This window comes from Protopterus annectens, chromosome 3.part1 (assembly GCF_019279795.1).
Source record: "Protopterus annectens isolate FY-2018-M chromosome 3.part1, PAN1.0, whole genome shotgun sequence".
Lineage (NCBI taxonomy): Eukaryota > Metazoa > Chordata > Ceratodontiformes > Protopteridae > Protopterus > Protopterus annectens.
Window position 1 is genome coordinate 249407475 of NC_056732.1, and position 11646 is coordinate 249419120.

The 11646-nt window shown below is 53.6% G+C and overlaps 1 pseudogene; it reads right to left on the reverse strand.

Moving 5' to 3' along the window:
- Positions 1–284: 284 nt before the first annotated feature.
- Positions 285–433, reverse strand: LOC122798953 (annotated as a pseudogene).
- Between the last annotated feature and the right edge of the window lie 11213 nt (positions 434–11646).

An 11646-nucleotide genomic window follows, 5' to 3' on the forward strand; every position in this document is an offset into this window, starting at 1 on the left:
CCGCCATCCCCCCCAGGAGGAGGGAGCATGGTGAGGAGGCAGCTCCTCATCCAGCCATGGGACATGCCCAGCCCCACTTCACACCCGAGCTCAACTGACCCAGCCCTTAGAGCCAATCCTTATCCCAAAGTTACGGATCTGGCTTGCCGACTTCCCTTACCTACATTGTTCTAACATGCCAGATGCTGTTCACCTTGGAGACCTAATGCGGATATGGGTATGGTCTGGAATGAAACTTACACCATCTCACCTGGATTTTCAAGGGCCGGTGAGAGCTCACCTGATGCCACTGGAACCACAATGCTTTCCAGGACATGGCCGGAAAGTGCATTTGAAGTGTCGATGATCAATGTGTCCTGCAATTCACATTAGCTCTCGCAGCTAGCTGTGTTCTTCATTGATGCATGAGCCGAGTGATCCACAGCTCAGAGTTGTACAGTTTTCATTCGATGGGGGCATCACTGCCCGCGTGACATCATACCTCAAGATGAACACGCAAGGTTTCATGGGCATCATCATGGGTGCCCAGACTGGGGTTACTGGCCCTGCACTGCAGGATTGCAGGGAGTTCTGCGGCGGCTGGCTCGCAGCTGCACGGCTGACCTTCCGGGTCTTTGAACCGACACCTGGTGTTGAGCGGGACATTCTCCACAGGTACCATTGACCAAAATTGAGGAGAGAGGACTCTGGTGTGCCACCCCTAGGAGTGGCCCCACACAGCCAGAGGGGAGACCAGCCCTCTCCTGGGATGGCACCCTCTCCCTTCCCTTACAAACACGGGGAGCCATCCACCTCCAGGGCAAGTGGTGGACCGCACCACTGAGCTGAGGGCACCTTCCACCACCATCCCCTCAGAGCAGCTGAGGAGTACTCGCACCTCCCACCACATGGACAGGACCCCATCCCTCCCACTGCCAGGAGCAAGTGGGGACAGACACCAGCCCCTCCTCTCACTCTCTCCCCTCTCCTTTCCTCCCTACATCCCCCCGGGAGCTGCGGGCTCAGTCCCGCCGGCCTCCACCAGGGTGCATGGAGAGATATGAGACAGAGAGAGACAGAGAGAGAGAGAGAAATGTAGAGGGTCAGGGCAGCAGAATGAGGAAAGGCCCTGGTACCCAAGGATGGTGCCATCCCGGGACCCTCAGCGTTAATGATCCTTCCACAGGTTCACCTAGGTAACCTTGTTACGACTTTTAATTCCTCTAGATAGTCAAGTTTGATCGTCTTCTTGCCGCACCGCCAGGGCTATGACTGACTCCAGCTAGGCCGATCCAATTACCTCACTAAACCATCCAATCGGTAGTAGTGACGGGCGGTGTGTACAAAGGGCAGGGACTTAATCAATGAGAGCTTATGACCCGCACTTACTGGGAATTCCTCGTTCGTGGAGAATAATTGCAATCTCCAATCCCTATCACAAATGAGGTTCAACGAATTACCCGGACCTGTCGGCCAAGGATAGACACACGCTTATCCATTCCATGTAGCATGTGTGCAGCCCTGGACATCTAAGGGCATCATAGACCTGTTATTGTTCAATCTCGTGTGGCTGAAAGCCACTTGTCCCTCTAAGAAGTTGGAGACGACCGCACTGGGTCGCATAACTAGTTAGCATGGCGGAGTTTCATTCTTTATTGGAATTAACCAGACAAATCGCTCCACCAGCTTAGAACAGCCATGCACCACCACTCACAGAATTGAGAAAGAGCTATCAATCTGTCAATCCTTACTGTGTCTGGGCCAGGTGAGTTTTCCTGTGTTGAGTCAAATTAAGCCGCAAACCCCACTCCTGGTGGTGCCCTTCCATCAATTCCTTTAAGTTTCAGCTTTGCAACCATACTCCCCCTGGAACCCAAAGACTTTGAGTTCCTGGAAGCTCCCCAGTGGGTCATGGAAATAACCCCACCGGATTGCTAGTCTGCATTGTTTATGGTCGACGGTATCTGATCGTCTTCGAACCTCCGACTTTTGTTCTTGATTATTGAAAACATTCTTGGCAAATGCTTTTGCTTTCGTTCATCTTGCACTGGTCCAAGAATTTCACCTCTAGCTGCACAATACGAATGCCCCCTGCCATCTTTCTTAATCATGGTCCCAATTCCGAAAACCAACAAAATAGAACCAGAGTCCTATTCCATTATTCCTAGCTGAAGTATTCAGGTGACTGCCCTGCTTTGAACACACTAATTTTTTCAAAAGAAATGCTTTGGACCCCCAGGACACTAACTTAAGAGCATCAAGGGAGTGCTGCGAGGCAGGGGCTGGGACAGGTAGTAGCTCACCTCGTGGCAGATCGCCAGCCCGATCACAAGATCCAAATATGAGCTTTTTAACTGCAGCAACTTTAATATACAGTATTGGAACTGGAATTACCATGGCTGCTGGCACCAGACTTGCCCTTCAATAGATCCTTGTGAAAGGATTTAAAGTGTACTCATTCCAATTACAGGGTCTTAAAAGATTCCTGTATTGTTATTTTTCATCACTACCTCCCCGAGTCGGGAGTGGATAGTTTATGCTCCTGCTGCCTTCCTTGGATGTGGTAGCCATTTCTCAGGCCCCGTCTCCGGACTCAAACCCTGATTCCCCGTTACCTGTGGTCACCATGGTAGGCACAGATAGTACCATCGAAAGTTGATAGGGCAGACATTCAAATGTCGCGTCACTGACACAAGTGCACGCAATCGGCCTAAGTTTATCTAGAGTCACTAAAGCTGCCGGGCCGAGACCTGGATTGGTTTTGGTCTGATAAATGGATGCATCTCTGGAAGTCAGCTCTCATCAGCATGTGTTAGCTCTAGAATTACCACAGTTATCCAAGTAATCTTGGAGAGATAAAAGGCACCATAACTGATTTAAAGAGCCATTCGCAGTTTCACTGTTGCATCCATGTGCACTGAGACTTGCATGGCTTAATCTTCGAGACAAGCATATGCTACTGGCAGGATCAACAAGATAGGAGCACCTCGGTGGGCGGGTAGAGAGGAGGGGCTAGAGCCAGCACCTCCGCAAACAGAAGGAGACCATCTCCCCACAGAGGGGGCACCCCAGGTGCTGATCTTGGACCAGCGACCACGACCCTGGAGGGCCACGGGCAGGCACAGTGCACGTCAGCACTCAGAGCCAGAGAGAAGTGGGAGAGAGCTCCCTCTCATGCTTTGGTTGTGCATGGATTCCAGAGGATGGCAGCTGTGTCACAGGACTCCTTTGCCTCAGCCTGGGCTTATTGGTCTCGCCTCGACTTCTGCCCTGAGGGGCATGGAATGCTCTGCACCTCCATCCGCTCCTTGCTCCTGGGGCGGAGAGGCTCGACCCACAAACCATGACCCACAGAGCCATGCCGCAAGGGCCCTCCACCAGTGGGAGAAGGTCGGCCTGATTGATTGATGGACAGTGGGTAAATGCACCTCGATCCCATGCAGACACCTGGTGGGACGTTTCCTGGAGATGGGACCCGGACTCTGACAGGACACCCCATCTTCCCTTTCCCAGGGCTGGGACCCAGACTGGGGCACTCAGAATCGTACATTCTGACGGGACGCCCCATCGTCCCTCAACTCCCGAAAGCTGCCAAAGTGTGCCAGATCAGACGTGTCTGCCGACCCTTCCGGGGCATGCCTGCAGGATGCAACCAGCCCTGCAGGATTCCCTGTGGCCACTTAGGGCCAGATCTACTCTCATATGGACTTCCGGCCAGGAGGAAGAGGCCCAAGAGATGGAGCCTTGACCCCACACAGACACCTGGCAGAACATCACCTGGCGCTGGGATCCTGGACTCTGATGGGATGCCCTATCGTCCCTTAACTCCTGGAGGCTGCCAAATCATGCTGGATCACATGTGCCCACCGGACAATTAGGGGAGCAAACCTGCAGGGTGCGACCGGCCCTGCGGAACACCTCTCAGTTGCTGAGGGGCAGATCTGCTCTCATACGGACTTCTGGCTGGAAGGAAGAGGCCCGTGAAGGTGCCTCGACCTCGTGCAGACACCTGGCAGGAATTCGCCCCCAGGGCTGGGACCCAGAATCGCACTCTGACGAGACACCCCATCGTCCCTTAACTCCTGGAGGCTGCCAAATTATATCAGATCACCCGTGCCTGCCAGGCAATCGGGGGAATGAACCTGCAGGGTGCGACGATCCCCACAGAACTCTCCTCAGCTGTGGAGGGGCAGATCCACTCTCATACGGACTTCTGAGTCCACTTCCTTTCTGATCCAGAAGGGTTCCGAGGACTTCGCGATTTTTTGAGAAAACCTTTGAGAATGGGGTGAGGTCGGATGCCTCTGCCTGGCCAGGAGCTCTCCTGGCCCTGCAGCCCTCTGCATGAAGCTCCCTTAAAGACTTCCATCAGGGCCTACCATGGCAGCCCTCCCCTTATACCCTGCAGACCTCACCTTAGACCCTGCAGAGAGACCTCTTACCCGGCCTCAGCCCAAGGCTCGCCTCGGGGACCCTGCCACCTCCATGTCCCCTGCAGGCTGCCAAACCGTGCTGTGTTCCTGTGCCTCAGAGCCTCACATGGAGTCTCCCTCAGATCCCAGCTGCCCTCACGGGACTCCCCTCGGCTGCCGAAGGGGAGATGCTCTCTCATCATGAATTCCAAGCCCCCCTCCTTTCCGGTCCACAGCCATTCTCTGGGCTTTGTGACATTTTAAGGATGACGTCGGTACCAGTCAAGGTTGGATGCCTTCCCCCTGCCTGGCAGGAGCTCCCAAGGCCCACAGCCATTCACCAGACTCTCCCTTGAGGACTTCCATCATGGGGGACTCTGCCTGACCCCGCTCACCCAGGCAGGAGCACTCCAGGCCCCGCAGTCTTCAGTCAGATGCTCCCTTAAGGACTTCTGTCCCACTGGGGTGCATGATCCAGACCCTCTCACACAGGCAGGGGTGCTCCTTGCCCAGCTGCCTTTTGCCTCTCTACAATGTCCGGACTTTGACTGGGAAAGACTTCCCTCCATTCTTCCACTTCTACCCAGGTGGGAGGGCTCATTCCCTGGGTTACATATCTCCTGGAGGCTGCCAAGCCGTGCCACGTGCCTGTGCCCTTGGAGCCTCTCAGGGGGACCGCCCTCCATTCCTGTCTGGCCCTGCAGAACTCCCCTCAGCTGCCGAGGGGCATGCCCACTCTCCTCAGGACTTCTGAACCCCCCCTCCTTTCCGGTTCAGAGCCATTCGAGGACTTTGAGACATTTCGGGGACACCATCAGGTACTGGTTGAGGTCAGACTCCTTCCCCCTGCCTGGCAGGAGCTCTCCAAGCCTGCAGCCATCTGCCAAACTCTCCCTTGAGGACTTCCATCATGGAGGGGGCTCCACCTGACCCTGTTCACTCAGGCTGGAGCACTCCAGACCCCGCTGCCTTCAGCCAGATGCTCCCTTAAGGACTTCTGTCCCACTGGGGGGGCATGATCCAAACTCTCTCACCGAGGTGGGAGTACTCCCTGCCTGGCCGCCTTTCACCTCTCTACCCCTTCGAGACTTCTACTGGGATTGATTCCCCCTCCTGGCTTCCACTTCTACCCAGGTGGGAGGGCTCTTTTCCCAGGTTACATATCTCCTGGAGGCTGCCAAGCCGTGCCATGTGCCAGTGCCCACAAAGCCTCTCAGGGGGACCTCCCTCCAATCCCGGCTGGCCCCACGGAATTCCCCATGTCTGCCGAGGGGCAGGCCTGCTCCCATTGGGACTTCCACATCCCCCTCCTTTCCAGTCCAGAGCACCACGATCCCCATCTTCTGCAGATATCATGAAGGCTGTCAAGTCGTGCCCTGTCCCCTTGCCCTCAGAGCCACTCAGGGTCCTTCCCTCCAATCCTGGGTGGCCTCTTGTAACTCCCCTGAGCCACCAATTGGCAGGTATGCTCCGCTCTGGGCTTCCACGTCCCCCCTGCTTTCCCATCCAGAGGAGTTCCGGGGACTTTGTGATATTTCAGGGATACCATCGGGTACCAGGTGAGGTTGGATGCCTTCCACATGCCCGGCAGAAGCTCTTTTGGTCCTGCAGACTCCCACTGGTCGCTTCCCTGAGGACTTTCTTTGCTGACGCTCTGCCTGCCCCCTCTCACCTGGGCAGGAGCTTTCCTGGTCCAGCAGTCTTCCACCAGTGGCACCCTTAAGGACTTTCACCTGGAGGGGGGATGATCTGGACCCTCTCACCCTCTCACTGGCCGCTCTCAACCTCTCTCCCCCTTCTGGACTTCCATGGGGAGGGACCCTCTCCAGGCTTCCACTTCTACCCGGGAGGAAGGACTCTTTTTCCAGGTTACATATCTCCTGGAGGCTGCCAAGCTGTGAGGTGTCCCCATGCACTCGGACCCTCTTAGGGGGACCTCCATCCAATCCCTGACAGCCCCTTGAACTCCCCTTGGCCACCGAGTTGCAGGCCCTCTCTCAACGGGACTTCCACATCCCCCTCCTTTCCGATCCAGAGCACCATGGTCCCTGTCTCCCGCATATCCCCTTCAGGCTGCCAAGCCGTGCCCTGTCCCTGTGCCCTCAGAGCCTCTCAGGGGGACCTCCCTCTGATCCCGACTTGCCCCGCAGAATTCCACTCAGCCACCGAGGGGCAGGCTCACCCTCATCGGAACTTCCGAGCCCCCCCCTACTTTCTGGTCTAGAGCCATTCTGTGGACTTCGTGACATTTCAGGAATGCCATTGGGTACCAGGTTACGTCGGCCACCTTCCGCCTGTCTGGCAGAAGCTCTCTGGGCCCACAGCGGTCCACTAGATGCTCTCTTGAGGACTTCCTTCATGGGGGCTTTGCCTGACCCCGCTCAGGAGCACTCCAGACCCCATGGCCCTATACCAGTCCTAACCTTGTGGACTTCGGAAGTGGGGCTCTGCCTGACCCAGGTCACCCAGGCAGGAGCACTCCTGGCCTAGCAGCCTTCCATCAGATGCTCCCTTGAGGACTTCTGTTCCACTGGGGGGGGCATGTTCCAGACCTCCAACCCAGGCGGGAGCGCTCCCTGCCCAGCCACTTTACACCTTTCTCTCCCTTCCGCACTTCCATCCCAGAGGGGGCAGCAATCCAGACCCCCTCACCCAAGAGGCAGCTCTCCCAGCCTGGCTGTTTTCCACCTCTCTCTCTCACTTAAGGACTTCCATCGGGAGGGACCCCCTCATGGCTTCCACTTCTACCCTGGTGGGAGAGCTCTTATCACAGGTTACATAACTCCCGGAGGCTGCCATATCGTAATGTGTCAATTCTGCCCTCGGAGCCTCTCAGGGGAGCTTCCCTCTGATCCTTACCAGCCTCTTGGAACTCTCCTGGGCCACAAGGCTTCAGCCTGACCCTCATCCAGATTTCTGTGATGCTGGTTCTCCCATTTGCCCTCCACCTAGGGCTTTCAAACTCGCACAAGATATGTCCCGAGGTCCTGGCATCTCAGCCCATTTCATCTCGTGCCTTAATTTCTCTCCTCAGCTGTGCCAGATGCTGACAAATGTGCTTCACTTTGAGCCTTCTGGCATGTGCCTTCTTGCCTCCTGATTGATGCCATTTGCAGGCTGGCATCCCTGCAGTGCCAGGTGAAGGACCAGAGGCTGACAAGGTGCCTGCGGATGGTCCCGCGTCTGATAATCCATGGTGGCCATATCTCTGGACCCCTGGGGGATGGGAGGATGGGATTGCAGATCTGGCTTCCATGGGTGGCCCTCGGCATGCGCTGATGGCTGACTCCCCCAGCCGGACCCGGGTGTGAGATGGCATGTCGGTCATATCTCCCCAACCCTGGGGCCTGGGAGGGTGGGATCACACACCTGGCTTCTGGGGTCAGCTCTCGGCATGCCCACACTGTCAGCCTACTCCTCCGGCTGGACCCGGGTGCAAGATGCCACAATGGCCTTATCTCTGCACCCCTAGGTCATGGGAGGATGGGATCACAGACCTGGCTTCTGGGGGCAGCCCTAAGTATGCCTGCACTGTCAACTGACTCCCCCGGCTGGATCCAGGTGCGAGACACCAAGGCGGCCATATCTCCGCATCCCTGGGGGCTGGGAGGACAAGATGGCAGACCTGGTTCCTAGGGGAGACCCTTGACATGCCCATGCTGTCATCTGACTCTCCTGTCTGCTGCCCCCAACTCACCTCTGGGGACCCCGCCGCCTCCATGTCCCCTGCAGGCTGCCAAACCATGCCATGTCATGTGTGTCCTTGGAGCCTCTCCAGGGAGTTTCGGTCTGATCCCAGCCAGCCTCATGGAACTCCTCTTGGCCACCGAGGCAGGTCGACTCTCATCGGGACTTCCATGTCCCCCTCCTTTCTGGTCCAGAGCCCCATGGTCTCTGTCTCTTGCATTTCCACTGAAGGCTACCAAATCATGCCATCTCCCTATGCCCTCAGACCCTATCAGGGGGACTTCGCTCTGATAGCGGCCAGCCTCATGAAACTCCTCTCGGCCACCGAGGCCAGGCCAACTCTCATCGGGACTTCCACGTCCCCCTCCTTTCTGGTCCGGAGCCCCATGGTCTCTGTCTAATGCATTTCCCCTGAAGGCTACCAAATCATGCCGTCTCCCTTTGCCCTCTGACCCTCTCAGTGGGACTTTGCTCTGATAGTGGCCAGCCTCATGAAACTCCACTTGGCCACCAAGGGGCAGGTCCACCCTCATCAAGACTTCAGTGTGCCCCTGCTCTCCCGTCCAGAGCACCTCCTGGGACTTTACAATCTTTCAGGGATGCAGTCATGTACCGGGCAAGGTCGGACACCTTCCCCCTGCCTGGCAGGAGCTCTCGAAGCTCCACAGCTGCCCACCGCTCACTTCATTAAGGATGGCCATTGTGGGGGCCTCTGTCTGACCCTGCTCACCCAGGGAGTAGCTCTCCGGGCCCCACAGCCCTCTGCCCGGTGCTCCGTTGAGGACTTCCATTGTGGGGTATCCGCCTGACCCCACTCACTCAGGCAGGAGCACTCCTGGCCCCACAGCCTTCCACCAGACACTCCCTTGAGGACTTCAGTCCCACTGGAGGGCATGGTCCGGACCCTCTCAGCCAGGCGGGAGTGCTCCCTACCTGGCCACTTTCCACCTCTCTCCCCCTTCCAGATTTCCATCCTGGAGAGCACCGTGGTCCAGATCCCCTCACCCAGATGGCAGCTCTCCCAGCCCAGCCATTTTCTGCCTCTCTCTCCCTTAAGGACTTCCATCAGGAGTGACCCTCATGGCTTTCACTTCTACACAGGTGGGAGCTCTTTTCCCACGTTACATAACTCCTGGAGGCTGCCAAATCGTAATGTGTCAACTGTGCCCTCAGAAGCTCTCAGGTGAGCTTCCCACCAATCCTTCCCAGCCTTGTGGAACTCTCCTGAACCATGAGGCCTCAGCCAGACCCTCATCAGGACTTCCGTGTGCCCCTGCTCTCCTGTCCAGAGCACATCTGGGGACTTTGCGATATTTTGGGGATGCCGTCTTAAGGACTTCCATCAGGAGGGACCCCCTCATGGCTTCCACTTCTACCCATGTGGGAGTGCTCTTTTCCAGGGTTACATACCGTATTTGTTTGTAAATAAGACCTAACCAGAGAATAAGGCCTAGCATGGTTTTCCAGGATGGTCATGATATAAGCCCTGCCCCCAAAAAAAAGCCCCAGTTAAGACTGGCAACAACACACGACGGACATGTTGAATTATAAAATAATATTACTGACACCCGTTGACTGAAGTTATTGTATTCTGCTCACCATTTTTGGACGATTCAGACACCCAATTTCTTCCCTTTGCAGAGAGTCATAAGATTATTTCCCTGGAGTCCTCCATGATTCTTACTGTAACCCTAATCATCACTCACACTTGATGGTTCAGATCCTTGGCCCATAAACACTGGCAGGTGTACTTTGATTGGTCAAAGTACAGACAATGTGTATAAAGCATGCGTACTTGATAATGAATGTATGTGGTTTTGTCTTCTTAACCGTCACCATTTTGTGTTGCCACTCCAGTCTCATAAGTCTTCAGTTAACCCCCCCCCCCCAGACAAGATAAGTGTAAAAAGAAAGAGCTATTTCATCGAGTACAAGAAAGGAATTGTGGAGGACTCCCGGGGAAAGAATCTGATGTATTTCTGCAAAAGGAAGAAGTTAGATCTCTGAATGGTCCGAAAATGTCATGCAGCCTACGATAACCTCAGTCAACAGGCCGATGAGGGAAATGCTAAGAAGTGCAAGTGTGGCTCAGGTTGGCAACCATTATTTCCTGAGTTGGAAGACATCATCTGTGAATGGATTGCTAACAGGAGAGCAAAGGCTTTGGTTGTGCGCAGGGCTGATATTCAAGCATTTGCCCTTGCAATGCTACCACAGTTTGAAATATCTCCAGAAGAATTCAAAGCATCATATTACTGGCTGGATGGCTTCCTTCAGTGAAATGAACTGTCTCTAAGAAGATCAACAACACTATTCAAGCTGGAAGATACTGAAGTTATTAAACATGCACTTGTGTTCAAGTCCTTTGTTGATGGGATCGACTTTTCTAAACAACTCTCCAACATGATTGCTATGAATGAAACTGCAGTGTTTATGGGCCAAGGATCTCAAACAACAATTGATCAAAAGGGTGCCTCTTCAATCTACATTCCCTCTACTGGTTATGAGAGTGCACGTGTTACCTGTATTTTGGCAGTTCACCTAGATGGAAAGAAAACCCCACCTCTAATCATTAGTAAGGGCAAGAAAGATAAGAATGAGCGTGTTTCAGGCATTTATATTCTTGAAACTGAAAATGCCTTGTACACACAAGCGGTTATAAGGAAGTGGGTCGATGTAATGCTGCCACTTGTTTTGTGAGGTGGTGAAAGAGGTCTGCTAGTCTGAAATTCAGCCAGCACTCACCGCGCTAGAGACATGAAGAAATTCCTTGCATGAGGAAGAATAGATCAAATAATGATTCCCGTAGGAATGACTGCCTATCTCCAAACTCTTGATATTGCAATAAACAAGCCATTCAAGGACCATTTGCGGATGGAACTCAATGACTACATTGAAAATAGAATGGAGAGAAGTCAGCATGGAAACTTTGTGAAGCCTAGCCTGCAAGAGGTCGTGACTTGGGTGAAAAATTCATGGGATAAAATCACTGACAGCTGTGTTGCCAATGCACTACAAGCAGGCCACTTGGACAAGCAGTGCTCATTTAAGGAGAACTCTATTGCTAGGTAGGACAGATTGGGGCCAATGGTTCTACACGAAATGGAGTCACAAGAAATTCAGGTCAGAATTCAGGGGTTGGAGACTTATGACAATGTTCCAGAAGAAGATAACATGACTGTATTTGAATAACTTTTCCATTATCGGGGCAATAAAATGGATTGCTTCTGCTTTCAGTTTTATTCCCCTCCTCCAATACACATGTATTGAGATTTTTCTGCACTTTCTGTTAAGCATGAAATATTGCACTGTGAAAGCCAAGGTATAGATATTCTGAAGATGAAATGTTTGTTGCACTGTTTATGTAGAATTCTCACACAGCTGTTAACGCATTACTTAGAACTGTTGTCCAATAACAGAAAAGTACCAAATACATTTCAATTTGTGTACATGAATAAATGTCTATTTTTGTACATGAATAAATGTTGATTAGTGTACATGAATAAATGTCGATTAGTGTACATGACTAAATGTCTATTTTTGTAAATGAATAAATGTATACTGTTGT